Below are 15,750 nucleotides of genomic sequence, written 5' to 3'. Positions count from 1 at the left end.
CGCAGCTTCGCTCTAGGACACGAGGTTTCGCAGTGCTCTGACGCTGTGCGTGTGCTCCTGGGTAAACTCGTGGGCAGAAGTAGGGAAGGCGGCCTGGCGGGCAGTGCCCGGCAGCCGCGAGTCGCTAATCGTCGCATCCCTCCGGTCAGCCTGAGGATGCCCGTGTGGAATGGAAAGCTGCTGCTGCTCCCTGGCAAAGAGGCTGCCCAGCGTTGGCGGCTTTTGCCCAGTTTTGGTTGTTCTTTACGAAACTTGGTCGAATTAGACGAGTGTGAGATGAAACCCGGCTTCTGCTGCCGCCTGTGCACCCACTGGATCGTTGGTCGAGGATCTCGTAGGTGCCGTGTAGAGGGAAAAATCATTGGCAGTTAAACGAATTTACTGCTACTTAGTGCTTGCCTGCACGCAGAAGTGTATAGAGAGCGGTGAATGAGGTTCTCAGCTTTCTCTTTTGAGGAAAGAAGGAAACATGGCTCTCGCATTTGCAAAGAAGTCTTGGAGTCATGAAGCACAGCGGCTCATAACCCAGCTCTTTGGTACCTGTTTATTTGCTTAAAACTTTCCGTAGTTTGCTGCGTTAGAAAGTTGTGTGTAAGGTCTCAGTAAGGGTGCCAATTGTTTGTGAAGCAGGGGGGTTATTTCAGGGCAGGGTTGGTGCAATACACGAGGCTCAGCTGGACGGAATAACGTGTTTACTTTGCTCATGCTCGAATGCTTAGTGAATTTAAACTGAATTCTATTTCCTATCTCTAGGACAGCACGAAGCCGCGTTCTTTTTTTTACTCTGTTTGCCGATACCGCACCACTGAGGAAGTTCTTGGCGAATGCTGAAAGGAAAAGGTTCTCTGCGGAGGGGGAAGGCGCGCTGTTCCTGCAGCACCTGCTTTGGGATAGTTCTGTTGTTGCAGCTGGTTTTGCTCCGCTGCTGGGGACTGAGCTGAGGGCGGGCGGGCGGGCGCGGCGCGGGAGGGGCTCCGGGCCCCCGTGCGGGTCCCACCGTCCGGGAATCACCCGCGCCCGGAGCCTTCGCGTCCCGCGGGACCCGCGGGGGCGGAGCGGGGCGGGCGGCGCCTGCACGTGACCCGGGCCCGCGTGACATCACGGCAGCTCCGCCGCGGCGCCGGGAAGAACGCCGGCAGGAGCGCCGGGAGCAGCGCCGGGCCGGGCCGGCCCTCCGCCCGCGGCTCGGGCACCTGCGCCACGGGGGGCGGCGGCCGCGCATCGCCGGGAGCCGCGGCCCGCGCCGGTAACTTTTCGCGCTGGCTCTGGGGGCGGCGGCATCTCCTTCTCGCCGCCTGCCGGGCCGTGACTCACGGCGGGGGACGTGGACGCGCTGTCCCGCCCCGCGGCCTGCGCCGGCCCGAGCGCCGCAGCGTTCCCTGCGACCCGGAGCCGGCGGCGCAGCGCCGCCCGCCCGCGTCCTGCTGCCGGCCGGGCCGGGCCCGGCGGCGCTGGAAGGTGCTGGAAGGAAGGGGGACGGCGGCGGCCCATCCCGCTTAGGCACCCGTGGTCTGGCGGGGTGCGGGCCGGGCTGGCGGCCTCAGCCCAGAGGGGCCCGGCGGACGGGATGGAAGGGGTCACTCTCGGCCTGGGTCCAGAGCCCAGCGCCGGCCGTAATGCGCGGTGTCTGCCGGCGGGGACTGAGCGGTCGCGCTGTCGGAGAGAGTCCCTTTGCTAAGGGGGTCGGAGGCGTCTGGGGAGCGGAGTCAGTTTCTCGTGGCTACTGTCGTGCGTCTGAAGAGCCTGGGTTTCTGTCTGCTGTCTCCGGACGTGCTGTCAGGAGATGTTTACTTGCTTTGTGGTAACTTGTTAGCTTTCCACTCTGCTCAGCTTGAAGTTCTCTGTGTCATTCACCTGTTGCATCCTGTCAACCCAGGTTGCGAGTTTTCTAGGACAGAAACTTGTCTGTACGGCTGTTAGTTTGCATGGTGCTGTTAAAAGGTAACTTTGCTTACATTAGTGGTTACTCTTCATTGTGCTGTTTCACTGACGCTTATGCTGCTGAAGTCCACAGATCTGTCAAGAGATGATTTCGTTATGGGCTGGAAGCAAACCTTGGATCACTGGTGAAAGAGAAATGCTCTGTCTCCTGAAAATTCCTTCCCTTCTTTTCTTTTTCCTAAAGGGACAGCTGGGCTCTTCCCTGCAAGGCTTTTTTTGAGGGAGTCTCCAACACTGAGTCACGTTTCTGACTAACAGTTTGGATCACTGTGTGTCAGACAGTTTCTGGCTATGACTGCAGGTTATGTTTGTCTGTAGGGAAGAGTCCTCTCGGATCTGCTTCGTGTTCCAAGGTACGTGGAGTTGATCTGCTGTTCCTGGCTGTCAGAGAGAGGGCTATACCTGAGCACAGACAAAAGAAAACAGAAAGCCTGTTTTTTATTTCCTTTACTGAATGATGGGGCTTGATTTTTTAAATTGAGTCTGAATCAAGACATAACCCCCTTGCTGAAATAGAAAAACATTCCTTATATTTTAATTATAGAAACAAAAACTGTTTGAAAAGTTCAGCCAGTTGTTGCTGAGCTCTACCTTTCTATCATTTGGGTTGTGGAAGGAGGGCATTGGATGTGGTACACATTGTGCAAGGACCAGGTGGAGATTGGCCTTGGTACACTTCTTTGTCACTGCACCTGTGGCATATTCACCAGAAGATACTGCTGCTGTAAGGCTTGTAAGGGTAGACAGGCTATGTGGCTTCCTGCTGTGACCCCTTCTTGGAATGTAGCACTTGCAGTGATACTTCTTTCTCATACATGAATATGCCCATGCATTCTTCTTCATACAGGAAGGCCAGCATTTGCAGGAGAAAAACCAGGGTGAAAATATTTAACAACTTTCTCCCAGACCCCCAAAACAAAAGGTGGAGGAAACAAACCTAAACCAGCCTGAGGGAGGATAGAAAATGGGTCATTTTTGAGCTGCATGGGAGTTCTGTAGCTGCCAGAGGAAAGTTGCAGCTACTCGTGTTGTGAAGGGATGCAGAGAGAAGTACCACAGCAGGATCTATGTCTATATAAATTGCCTAATCTAAAAAAATATGGACAGGAAACTTTATCACAGAATTAGTGTGTCCTGGCAGTGTGCCTGGGGTTGCTCTTGCTTGCTGTTTCCAGTTACTGCTGCTGCAGCTCCCTGTGCCTTGTCAGCATGTTTTCCTTACCAGCTGGCTGTGCAGGGAGGCAGGGGGAGGCTATGCAGGACAGGCGTGCAGCCCTGCGAATACAGAGCAAGAGTTTGCTGCCTTGTCCCTGTCTTACACCTGCAGGAAGAGTGTGTTTCCGCTGTGGTAAGTTCATTTGATTGCTATGACTCTCTTTTCCTTTCTCTTGGATTAGTCCTCACAACTCGGCATACTTGTTCTGAGGCAAACAGAAGGAATTTTGCTGTTTGAATGTTAGCTCAAATGGTGATGGTCTCACATCTTGGAAGTATGTCTCTTGTAATTAGATCTGGCCTGTGATTGTATGGCTGTCAAGACTGACAGTTTTCAAAATTTCAAGTTTTGAATTTAAAAATCTTTAACTCTTGCTGTTCTTCAGACGTTGTGATTCCATCTGTCTAAGGAGAGTGTAGAATATAATGTGCTTTGTCTTGGGTGCATTGAAGGATGATCCTGCTTTCTGCTCTGGAAGCAGCTGCTGTGAAAGTCTCATTGTTGCAGATGTGTGGGTCTTTGCATGTTGAATAGGAAAGCTTATCAGATTGTTTGTCATTCTCCCTCTTCTCCCTCCCCCACCAAGTAATGAGATTCACACACCTGACAGCCTTGGAGAAAAGTCAGTCTTCCAGAACTGCCATAGGTGTTCCTGCCCATTGCTGTGGGGGTTGAACCTACCTGATTTTTTAGGTCCATTCGAAACCATTTTATGATTCTATACAAAGATACTTTGTTTCATTGTGGGAGAATTTTCTGCTGATCTTCTGTAGGATGTGTTGACTTGTTTTCCTTACAGCATAATAACTCAGGAAGGCAGATTCCCATTCTCTTGGCTATGGAAACTGTCTCAGTGTGAAGGAACTTAATTTTAGGTGGGAATTCAGGGGAGTGCTTCCTTCTTATAGGTACAGGTCTGCATTAAGACCTGCATTCTGCTTATGAACAGCTTGAACTTGATCATTAGATCATACTTCTGCTGTTTGACTTAAGTACTACGAGTACTGTTTGACTTAACATTTTCATTGTAGTTATTTCAGGTTTCAGAGATGTGTTTAATATTGTTAAATGAAAAGAGGCTGTCCATGTTCAGTCAGACCTTAAAAATATATCAGTTAGAAATGGAACAACGGCTTCCTTTAGCATTCCTGTGTCAGTTTTGTTCTGTGACTTCCTGTGACCAAATACTTTTTTTCCCATATTTGGAACATAGACAAATTTCTTTCTTGTGTTCCCGCTGAAAGAGAGACACCCCTAAAGTTAGTGTAACTTGTACTTTTATATTTGGAGATCTCAAAACTAGATTTCCTGTAAAGCAAAATTACTTGCTTAATGGAGTGTCAAAAAGAAAATTTTACAGTGATTTACATAATTTTGGTGTAATATTATAAATCACTTCGGAGTATGCACTGTCAAACTCTTAACAATCTTATTTGGGGAGGACAAAGGTTAACTAAGGTAGTGCACAGAGGAGAGCAGAGCGTTGCAGATCTTCCCAGTAGGTTTAAGGAGGGGAAAAAAAGAATGTTTATTTAGTGGGAAGTCGGTGAAGAAATGAATGTAGAGAATGAGAAATCTAATGCTTGTTTTGAGCAGACCGACGCTAGTGCCTATCAGGATTAAGTAGGAGAACTATCTTGTGGGATTTGAGAATTGAAGCAATTTAAAAGCCATGTTGCAGAGTCAGGTTATATTTTGTACTCATAGAAACCTCTCTGAGATGTAAATAAGGTGTTAGGTGAGTATCAGATTGATTGCTAAAGCACATGACTGACAAGAGAGTAGGTGTCTCCTGGCACATAAGGCTTTCTGATTTGTTTTAAGATTTAAAAAATATTGGCAAATTTGCTCACAAAATTTCTTGAAACCAATAGTGCATGGAAGCCTATCCTCTCCCTTCAGGGAGCGGGGCAGTGTTGGCCCACCAGTCCTCCTGCAGCTGTGAAGCAAGCAAGGTCGATTGGTTCAAATCAAGGCTTCCCACTTGCTGATAGAAATCATGATTAAAGTTAGTGATTTAAATAATTCATTTAAAGTTTTTTTTGCATTTGGTAATTTCTTAAAAGGCAGCTTTAGTCTAATCAGTTAGGCTCATCTATTACTGCTTCTTGCCAAACAGGACGATACAGTGTATCTGCATACATCTGTTTATGCTATTATATCACAGTAAATGTTTACATTACAAAATGGCCAGTTGTAATTACTGGGTGAATTTCTTTCCTCGTGAATTGTACAAAACTGCATTTGAATAACAAGGTCAAATCAAATATCCACTTTTTTATACTTATACTATAATCACACAAATCATGCGCTGGATACATAAGAAAAAATATCCTTGCTGGAGTGTGCTATTAAATAATAGGGATTCTATCAGGGTAGTGTTATCTGTATTTAGCAGAATGAACTGTTTAGTTTTGGTAATTGTCTCTTTCCAGATCTTAGAATGAGCATTACTCATTGTTCCTTGTCTTGTTTTCATTTGGAGATTTTAAGAGAGAGGTACCTTTCAGCCATTTTATGCTGCCTGCACCACCTTTGAGTGAACTGAACTAATTTAATAAGTGAATTGAAGAAACTAATCTCTCTGCCTTTTTAAGAAAGAATTGTTTTGTACTGACTCTGCATGACTTTCTGGAGTTTAGAGTTAGACTTTTTAATCATTCTCCAGTAGCCATGTCCTGCTTGAATAGGGCCTGCGTGTGTTTAAATGGTTGTTTTAGATTTAGTCATAATTTGCCGTTGACTTAGAAAATAAATTAACAAGTGTAATCTTGAAACCTGTGTGTAAAACCAACTCAAAGGAAAATGTTTGGAATTTAAGTATTCTCATCTAGAGCTCTTATGAAACGAGGGTGCACAGGTAGGCTTCTGTAACAGCTCTGTAGTATGTCTTGGTTGCCACAGACATACATGCAGAAATGTGCCAGCCCCCGAAGGACTCCACATGCCTTGCCAGAGATTTTTGCTGGAGGATCTCACAGCCAGAGAGGCACATGTAGTGGCTTTTTGCACGTCTGCCAGCAGAAGCTCACATGCAGCTTTGTGTGGGCACATGAACTTGTGCTGGAACAGCCTTTGGGACTTGCTGTGGTGGTGCATGCCTTGACATGCAGGCACACATGCACACTCAGAGTCCTGTGGGCAGCCCTCAGCAGCGTGCATTGGCTTGCATGAGAAGTGCCACCGAGGCAGGGCAGTTCAGCTCAGCCAGCTGCAAGCTTCAAGAGTACAAGGAGAAGCTGTCACCTGGCCCTCAAAAAACAACTTTGTGATTCCAGTCTTCTGATTGACTGCTTCCCACCTTTGGCTGTTGTGTGCAGGAAAGGAATAATATGTTGATTTCTGTGAAAGGGCTAGGAAGAAGTTCAAAAGATGGCTTTTGTGTTAGCAGCTGGTGAGATGGACATTCTCAGGCATCTGCATGTCTGGACAGGAAGCCAGGTAAGATATGATAAGGAAGGATGTAATTTAAGGTCCATATAGCATGAGGACAGGCAAGGTTGCACTAATGTGCCTTCAAGGAAGGTGTCAGAACCCCTTCCTTAGCAAAGGAAGAGGGAACTTCTGTTGTGAGGAGTGTTTTAAAATGAAAAATAAAAACTTAAAATGTAAGATACAGAATAACTATAGATCATACAAGGTAGCCTCTGTTATCAGTATGTGTCTGAAAAGCAGGGACATAACTTTCTGGCCTGTATGAGACTGAAAAAAAAAATTTCCTTGGTCTGCAGAAAGCTCCCAAGCTGTTGTTTGTTCCTGTAGAAATTGAACAGGATTGCAGAAAGGAGAAACTTTTGCCTGAAGAAAACGTTAATTTTCTCCCTAGCGGTTGTACTTTGAGGGCATTTTCTAAAGAGCTGCTTTTAAGCAGCAGACTAGGGGTGAGGGTTGAAGAAAAAAACAAGAAGAGACTGCAGATTTTTTTCTCCCTTGTTTCAGTATCATCTTCCACTGCTACTCCCTGATACTTGCTCTGGGTGGTGCCTTTAGCAGTGTCCCAGAATCAGTGGACCATCCACACCCTTCTTCCTTGACACAAGGATCAAAATAAGAAATGGAGCCACTTGTTGGCTTAGTCCCATTGCCTACTCCCACACACTTGTACACATGCTGCAATTTGCAGTCTTGATCTTGGATTTGCGCTTATTTCTGGGAAGTCAAGGTTATAGGAGTGCTCTGATAGGATAACACTTGCTGGCTTCCTGCAGACTCTGCTGGGGCATCAGTCTTTGCAGGATTGCTGGCTTCTCATTTGTCCTTGGGTCATGTGTGATGGCTTCCTTCTTGTGGCGGGGTTGTGCCGAAGTTGGGAGTAGACTGCAGTCCTTGCAGCAGGATGCTTGTGACAAACTCAGATGGTCTGATGGTTACCTTCTTTTGCATTTTTCTGTTAAAACCTTTGTGCAAACTTTCAGTCTGTTCTGAGCTGTTACTGGGGAAATAGGAAAACATTGTTCTGTTAGCACCTCTGGCTCTGTGTACCTTGGTAGGGCACTTTGTGCATGGATGAGGGTGAGGCCTCCTGGGTGCTTGGAGGCAAGCTGTGAGGAGAGTGGGTGGCTTGCTTTCCCATCTGGTGGGTGTGCCATCAGCGCAGCCATTTCACTGGCTGGGGTTTCAGCGGTGGATTCTGTCCGGATCTGGACTGTTTTTGAGCTGAGTATTTGTGGTGATGTCAGGCAGTGTGAGAAGGGAACATGACTTGGCAGGACAAAGTCTGCAGAAAGTTCAGCTCCACATTTGGCCAAGAGCCTCAAAGGCAATGAGATTGACACACACATTCTGCTACACAGCCTGTCACACGCCCTCTCACATGCTCCCTTCCTGTCACACAGATCTCTTTATCTCACTTTCAGACCTTTAACCCTTCCCTCCTAGCTTCTGCTTGGTGAGTTTATAAAACTCAGAGAAGTCCTCCTTCTTTTGTTGACACTGTAGCTTGTAAGGGTTCAGTTGCAATGACCCCCAAAGCAGAAATAGCCTATACAGGCCAGAATCCAGAAGAGTAGTCAAAAGCAGGGCAAGTTTACTTTGCAGCAAAGCTCTTAATAGTCCTTTATTCTGACCTGCCCCCCTCTGCCAGTCTTTGCTTCACTTTCTTGGCAGCTCTTCTGATCTCCTTCATTGCTGTGCTGCAGTCTTCTGGCTGATCTATGTTTGGATATGTACATCTGCAAGCCTGCCTCTCTGCTCCTGCTCTTCTAAGAGCAGTATTAGCAAAACCTAACAAAATAAACCCCTGATGATGCTTGAGTTGGGAATAGACTACCAGTCAAGCTTAGTCCTGAAGCAGTTTAAAACTCTGTTACAGTATCCCTCTGATGTGTTCTTTGTATGGGTATTTCAGTAGTACTGTAATTTCTTCCTGACCTCTGTGCTACATCTAGGGATGATCCTTCTATGAATGGGAATCAGTGCTTTTCCCCTACTGCCCTGAAGGGAATCTTAATGAGTTTCCTGCCTGTTTTGCAATCCAGTACTGTATTTCTGGTTTGCCTGTGAGCATTAGTATTTGTTTGGATTGATGCTTTTGGATGGAATGGTGTTTGGATACAAAGTGTTATATAGAGACTTTATTAAGAGGTTCTTTCCCAGAAGCAATCTTGTATCAGTTATGGTGATGTGCAGTATGCTGATGGAAGTACTCCTGGGGTGGGAGGAAAGGAGGAAGTCAGTAAAATGAGCAAAGAGTTTTACTGTAAGCAGCCTTCCCCTTCTGTTCTTTCCTCTTTTGCTTCTCTTCTTCTTGTCCTCTAATTTCATAGCTGGTAGAGGATGGAGAAGACCAGTTTGAAAGAGAACGTAGTCTGGACAAGGGATAGGAGTTGAGAGCTTTTAACTTCTCTTTTTGTTTATCTTTTTGGCTTTGTCATTATATATGCTATGGCTCTATGTGTCTTTTGTCATCTTGTGTTCCTGATAAAATGGTGCAGCTGCTTATTTTTTGCTTTTGTCTGTTTTAGTAGCTCAGTGCAGTTAGTGGACTGTGCCATGTTCCTGCTCAGAGGAGTCAACAGCAGTTTGAGTTTCTGTGTTGAAGAGATGCACTGAGACAGCCTGGGGAGCTGAGGAGATTTCCCTTAATAAAAAGTGCTTGGCTAGAATAGGCATGGATCATGAAAAGCTGTTCTCTTACTGCATAGTTGAGATGAAATAATTTTTTAAGGAAACAGGTAAAAAAAACCCCGGTATGTTGTGGTATTACTTATCACTACCATTTTCTGTCTGCAGGAAAAAGGCCTGCAGTACTCTCTTCTAGACATAATCTTTATTGATCCTCTTGTTCCTTATGGACTAGGTTTAGCCCTTTTCCCTGGCATTTCCACTACCAGGATGTTGTTATTTTGGGTATTCGTTTTTTTTCTTCTTCTTTTTTTTTTTTTTAAGTTCTGATCTCATGCTTCAGATTGGAAATAGCATTGGGGTGATTTCTCAAATCTGCTGTGAATCAGACTCATGTTTCCCTGAAGCTGGGCTATAACGTCTGTGGGACTGAGGGTCATAAAAGAGGAATGTAGGATTCATGGTAGAGTCTTTGTTCTGTAATATGGTGCTCCCAGAAAAGTCCACAATTATTAAAGAGAGAGGCTTCTCTAATTTTTCCCACTCCCTTCCAGCTTCTATGCAAGCCCCATTTAAAAAAACCCAGCTTTTTGGACCTAGTTGGTTATTTTCATTGCTTCTGATCTTGGTGACACTATTACTTCTTGCCTCTTTTAAAAACTGTTCTCTGGGAAGACAAAGGAAGCCCTGGGTTATAAAACTGTCGCTTCAAAGAATGCCTGACTGTTATGTTTTGCATAGCTACGTATAATTGTGCAGAGCAAGATATTGATGGCTGAATAAATATAGAGAAGGCATCCAGAAAGAAACTGAGTCTGTGGTCCTGTTTTCCATGATGTCATGCAGTGGCATTTATAAAGAAACAGAGGTGGTGGGGTCAGATTGCATTTTTGGCCTTCAAGTAGGATGTGATGAACTATTGCTTCATGAAGGGTGTGTAAGAGCTGGTCAGTAGCAGGATTAATGAGCTACAGACACCTCAACTTTAATTTTCCAAACTGAAGGGGGATTTTGTTAGCAGATTATTTTATAGTAGGAAGTTTTATTGGTTGCTTGAACACTTTTTACATTTGGGTTTTTTTTTTTTTGTTGTTGTTTTGGTAGTGATTTTTTTTGTTGTTGTTGGTGATGTGTGTATCTGGTGTTGTGGTTAGAAATGTGAAGGAATGACACTATTAGCCATTACAGGGACCCTAGAAAGAAAAACAGACGTGTAAACCAAAACCACATTTGCATAGATTCATGTGCAAGGGGAAAGAAGACTTACTGCTAGGATAGCTACATTTGCTTGGAGAAATTGAGTGCTACTGGCAAAAGAATGTTGTTTCCAATTTAGAGTGAGTTTCCATAGGAAAAAATTGCTATTGCAGTTGATGCTGACACATTGTGTGGACAAGGACCCAGGCTGGATTTCCTCCCTTCTGCTTCCCCAGAAGCGGCACAGAGCTGCCCTTTGCTTTCTGCTAGCAGGAGGGGGCAGCTACTCTGAGTGTTTCATCCTCCTGGGAGGAGCACAGATGGAATTTTTCCTGTAGGAAGCCCCTATCAGAGACTCAGTCCTGCTTCCTGCCATCTGAAGGTTGGTGCTGATAGTAGTGTTGAGCTGTCAGTGAGCTGGAGTCGTGGCCAGGCACAGGGGATTATTGCAGTTCAGCAACAAACAGCAAGTTCTGCTCATGTTCATCCCTGTGAGTGCTGCAGAAGCTGGTGTCCCTCTAAAGTGACTCTGCTTTGTTTCCTCCCCCTCTTGAGAAACTGGCTACACAGCTCATCTGGCCAGACAGAACTGAGGAGGGATGACTTGTCGTTTTACAGGACGGCATGGAGGGAAGGATGGAGGGATGCTGCTGCTGTCACATCTGTAAGCTGCTGTAAGCCTGTGCATGTCCTGGTTTGGCCATTCCTGTGGTGGCTATACTCTAGGTTAGCCAGAAACTTGAAGGCTGAGGTAACAGTAGAAAGCCTAGAAGGGGTTAGAGATTTTTTTTATCTAGATCAGGGTTATGTTGTTTTCCAGAGTTCAAAGGAACTTGTGTCAATGGCCTTTTAAAGGAATTCATGGCAGCAAGGTGGCTACATCACTCCTGATATGACTTGTTATTCATTTCCAGTTCATTAACCAGGGAAAAGTCTTATCTTCTTACCATAATCCCTTCCTCCCTCTCCTTGTTTCCCTCCCCTCTCTCTCTTCCCTTCCCTCTTCTTCTCACTCTTCCCCTATCCACGTGCCTGCCTCTTTCTGTCTCCTGTTGTCAGTGGGAGTGATATTTCCTTGCAAACAGGAAGAGAGGCAGGAGCAGCCCTGTGTGCAGTGTGAATGAACTCCAATAACCTCGTCTCCTTTCTCCTCCTTGCAGAACCAAGGACATCTGGCAATTGGGAGAGAGGGAGGGAGGGAGGAAAAATAAAGGCACAGTCCATTTCAGAATCTTACCCACCCTGAAAGTAGTCACATGTATGCTCTCTTTGCCTCTTGCTCCTTGTGTTGACATGGCTCTCTTTAATCAGACAGAAACCAAGAGTTGAAGGGAAGGGCAAACCCAAAACCTCAGCCTTTGCCAGGCAAGGTATAATGAGAGGCAGGTGAGAGAGATCAGGGAGCACCTGTTTCTGGATGAGGCATGTGAGCAAGAGAGCTGACTTGCAAAACAGTTGCTGTTGGGGGTGAGCTTTGCAGAGCCTGTAGTTCCCTGGGTGGGACTAGAGTCAGTGCATTCTGTCATCATCTGATTTAAAATTTGGGAAGCCGTATTTCTAAAATGAGGGAGTCCATAGGTGCTGCAGGAAAGAAACAAATATTGTACTCTGCAGATCGTGGACAAGGAGCAGGTTTGGTTTTTTTGGACTTTTTATGTGGAGCAAAGCAGAAATACTTCAGGCTTATTCTACCCTGTTTTATTGCATTGTGTTTGGTCATACATTTGTGCCTTAAGATTCTAATTCAGTTTGCTAACCCATTTATTCACTTATTTCAGTCTACATGCCTTATGTAGGGTGAAACTGGCTTGAACTCCTGTTGCTACTACCATTGTTTGTTTATAATAGACACTTCACCTACAGAATAGCTAAGTCATATTAAGTTCAGATTCATAAGTGTCCATGGAACTGTCTGTATTTTGGTTGTAGTTATAAGGTCTAATCCTAGAAGGAAAGTTATGGAGACTTCCAGCTCCCAGAACTTAGCTTTAGGGTGTTTTTCTGTAATAGGAGCCAGACTTTTCCCTTCAGTGTTCTTTTAGAGATACTGTCTTTCAGAGTAACACCTTTCTTCTCTTCCCAGTACTCTTTCAACCAAGTGACATACATTTGTTTATTTTAATCTTTCAGTTATTAGTCACTTCTGCTGTTGTTCTCTGAACTTTGTGGTGGTTTCCGTGCCTGACCTGGGTAGGAGACAGCGTGCCTTGTGTTGAGACCAAATGCAACCCAGTGAGAGCTGGATGCTGCAGTAAGCCCACTTCAAAGGGAGAGACAAATGCCTGGGCAAAGACCATGCCAGGAATCAGCAAAGTTATGGGTAATAAAGGAGTCGGTCAGCAGCAGGAGTAAAACCTAAAGTAAGGTGGGGGACAGAGGTAGAGAGGCAGGCTTTGGAAGTGATGTAGGGAGGGAGAGGTGGCAATTAAGACCCTTAATTTGAGGGCAAGAGACCAGAATGCAGCTGCACAGCTGGGAGTGACTTGTAGACTCTTCTGCATAATTGTCAATGGTAGCAACAACTTAAAAGGCTTACAAAGCAGTGCTACAGTCTTGGACAGCTGCTCATGGTCAGCTGAAGCTTAGCTGGACAGCGAATGAAAGCAATCAGGAGGCTGTGACTTTTCTTTATCAGCTTGGGACTGACGGTAGCTCGCAAACTCTTTCCAGCTTATGGTTGCCTTTATGCTTCTGGGAGATCAAAATGGATAATGTGATTTCAAACTCTGTCCCTGTAGTTCTCTGAGAGAGGGATTTACAGCAGGGCAACTGAGCTAGTCTGTTCCCTGAGTGTTGCAGAACTTTTTTCCATTCTTTGTAGACATACTCTTCAAAGTCATTCTTCATAGTGTCCTGTTGCACTGCTTTTCACATTTTGCATTTTTGTGATTTGTCTCTCCCACTGTCAATCTGAAGTTACTATTTTTCATGTGACTTTTGATAGTCTTCACATGAAGTATTACTTAATTTTCAAAGTGACAGATTAATTTTCTGTCTTGAAAGGTACAAGGTGTCTTTTTCAACTTTTTCCTAATTGAAACGTGTCATATGTATACTTTTGCCTCTCTCATAGACCTCCTATCTGTTTCAGCATTTTTTTGAGAAATGTGATGATGTAGAGGGAAGGAAGAAGAATGAGCCAACATGAGCTGGGAATAATCTTTGTTTCTCTGAAGCAGCTACAAGGTAGTACCAAGATCCAATGGAAGATTTGTGAAAATACTCTGGCTGCTACACCAGACACAGTATAGGAAGAGCATTAGGTCACAAAATATGGTTACTCTGTATGAAAGGATTGGAACAGTGATGTCTCTCAAGGGGCTTAGTTCTCTGCTGGTGCTGTAGAGTCCTGTGAAATCTCAGTCTAACTGGTGTTGTTTTTTTTTCTTGGCCATGCTTGGCCATCTGCAGCCAGCATTTGATAGCCAATGTAGCATTATCACTGTGTCAGTTATGCATTTAGGTTTCAGCAGAGGTCATTATGCACTGCAGTGGGCCCAGCTTTCAGAGATAAATGCTAGCAGCCAAAGTGAATCTATACTGCATGTCAGAGCACACCTAGAAGCCAAAATGCCAAATTATATCCCTGCTTTAGTTACCTCTGAAAGATAGCCCTTCCTGTCAGTTCTATTTGTTCACCAACAGCCTATTAAGGCCCCTGCAGAGAGGTGCTGTCCTGTTGACACACAGTGAGCACAGTCATGTTAGCATATGTGTGCAAACATGAGGTCTCTTCCTCATGATGCTGACACGCTGCAGAGTGGCTGCTTGTGATTCATTACAGATCTGAAACATAGCTATATATGTTTGCCTTGGCAGAAACTGTAGGATATTGTAATTTACAGGGCCAGGACTGCAATGAGTAAATCCTGTTTTGAAACATCACAGAGACTTGAACAAACTTTCTAAAAAGCTACTCTTTCTTCAGAGCATCCATTATTTGGAGGTAAAGGGCTTGTTGTACTGTTCCTCTGATTGTTCATGTGTTACACGTGAACAGTGAGTTTCTTCAGAGATGTGCTTGCATCTGTACTGGTTCCTGATCCTTAAACTCCTCACAGAAAGTGCCAAAATAAGAATACCAGGGAGAGGACAGCACTCTTTAGCAGAAGGCTCACACTAGCTGCATTTGGTTTCTATATATTCTGTGCTGCTCAGTGATATCTCATTTACTGGCCTCAGTGATCTGTAGCTTAGTCTGTTGATGATGGGTCAGATCAAAGTCTTCCAGAAGAATGTCTAAGTGCTTCAGCTGGCTTAGAGGAAAGACTCAGCTGAGGGAATGGGATGAGATTGTTGCTGGAGGAAGTGATGAATGTTTCTGACATTCAGCATGAGGTACAAGAGCCAGGGCTGCCATCTTTAGTCTCTGAAAAAGCAGTACTTTGTTGTAGGAGTGCTGACCTGGAGACCATCAGTATCGGAGTTGTTCTGTTTTCTCAGAAAAGAAGGGGAGATGGAAGAAATGGAGTAGGGTGAAGCTGATGGCAGCACATTTCAGAAGTGTTTAGTGTTACATTTGAGACCTGAGTGGCAAGGGCTAGCAGAAATTTGTTTCCCTCAGCCTTTCATCTCCACATGTTTCTTCACTGGAGTATGTCTGCTCATCAGGTTACTCTCAAGATGCTGCATTTGAGAGAAGCAATTGCTTCATCATTTGTCACATGGCCAGTCCTGGTTTCTGAAACTGAAGGAGTTGAGACAGACAGTGGGAGGCAGCATAGCTGACTGTGTCAAGAAGACAGTGTTCCCTCTTGCAGTTAGGGCTTGCATCACCTTTCTGCATTTTTGGTTGAAGTGGTGGTGCAGATTGGAAGGTGTGAATCTCTAATAACATCATTATTAGTACAAAACTTTGCAAGATTTTTAGTCATATAAAAACAATCCTCATGCATTTCTGTGAAAACTAAGCCTCAGACTTGTCACATAGCCTCTCACTTGTGTGCGTGTGAGGAAGATGCTCAGTAGGCTTCTTTACCTAGCACCAGAGTGCTGCTGTTCACTGTTAGGTCAGTTTTTCAGCCTGCAAGTGTTATTATTGTACCTACAAAAGGATAAGTGCTCTGTCTTAGGAGCAGAGAAGACAAGTAACCTTTTCTATCTGGTCCATTCTGTTTTGGGAAGGTTGGAGGCTAGTGCATGAAGCAGAAACACATTGGGTAGTTCTACAGTGCAGATAGTGGCTTCTCTGTTGCTGTGTCCTGGATGTGCACATGGATTTATAATCCCCTCTCTCGGTAGCTTGCAATCTCTCAAGACACTCCTTTTTGGTCTCCAGATGTCTTGCTGACAGCAAGTTTCACTCTTGCAATGTCAGTCATTGTGCAGATCAC

The 15,750-nt window shown here is 45.1% G+C and overlaps 1 protein-coding gene across 8 annotated transcripts in view; it reads left to right on the top strand.

Moving 5' to 3' along the window:
* The window catches only part of NR1H3 (nuclear receptor subfamily 1 group H member 3), a 31,340-nt gene that overhangs the window by 598 nt on the left and 14,992 nt on the right, over nucleotides 1-15,750 (top strand). Inside the window, exons 1-2 of one of the 8 annotated variants that reach the window (XM_036384689.2) lie at nucleotides 719-840; nucleotides 2,126-2,294. The exons of 2 other annotated variants lie outside the window; for them this stretch is intronic. The gene's annotated coding sequence lies outside the window, so the exon portion shown is untranslated. Of the gene's footprint in view, nucleotides 1-21; nucleotides 46-718; nucleotides 841-1,094; nucleotides 1,247-2,007; nucleotides 2,295-13,544; nucleotides 13,604-15,750 lie in introns of those variants that run through there. 5 more of the 8 variants (XM_036384690.2, XM_036384688.2, XM_036384694.1 and 2 more) reach the window with 5 other exon arrangements.

Source organism: Molothrus ater, chromosome 6 (assembly GCF_012460135.2).
Source record: "Molothrus ater isolate BHLD 08-10-18 breed brown headed cowbird chromosome 6, BPBGC_Mater_1.1, whole genome shotgun sequence".
In the NCBI taxonomy this organism is placed as follows: Eukaryota; Metazoa; Chordata; class Aves; order Passeriformes; family Icteridae; genus Molothrus; species Molothrus ater.
This window is presented reverse-complemented; position numbering and strand designations above follow the sequence as displayed.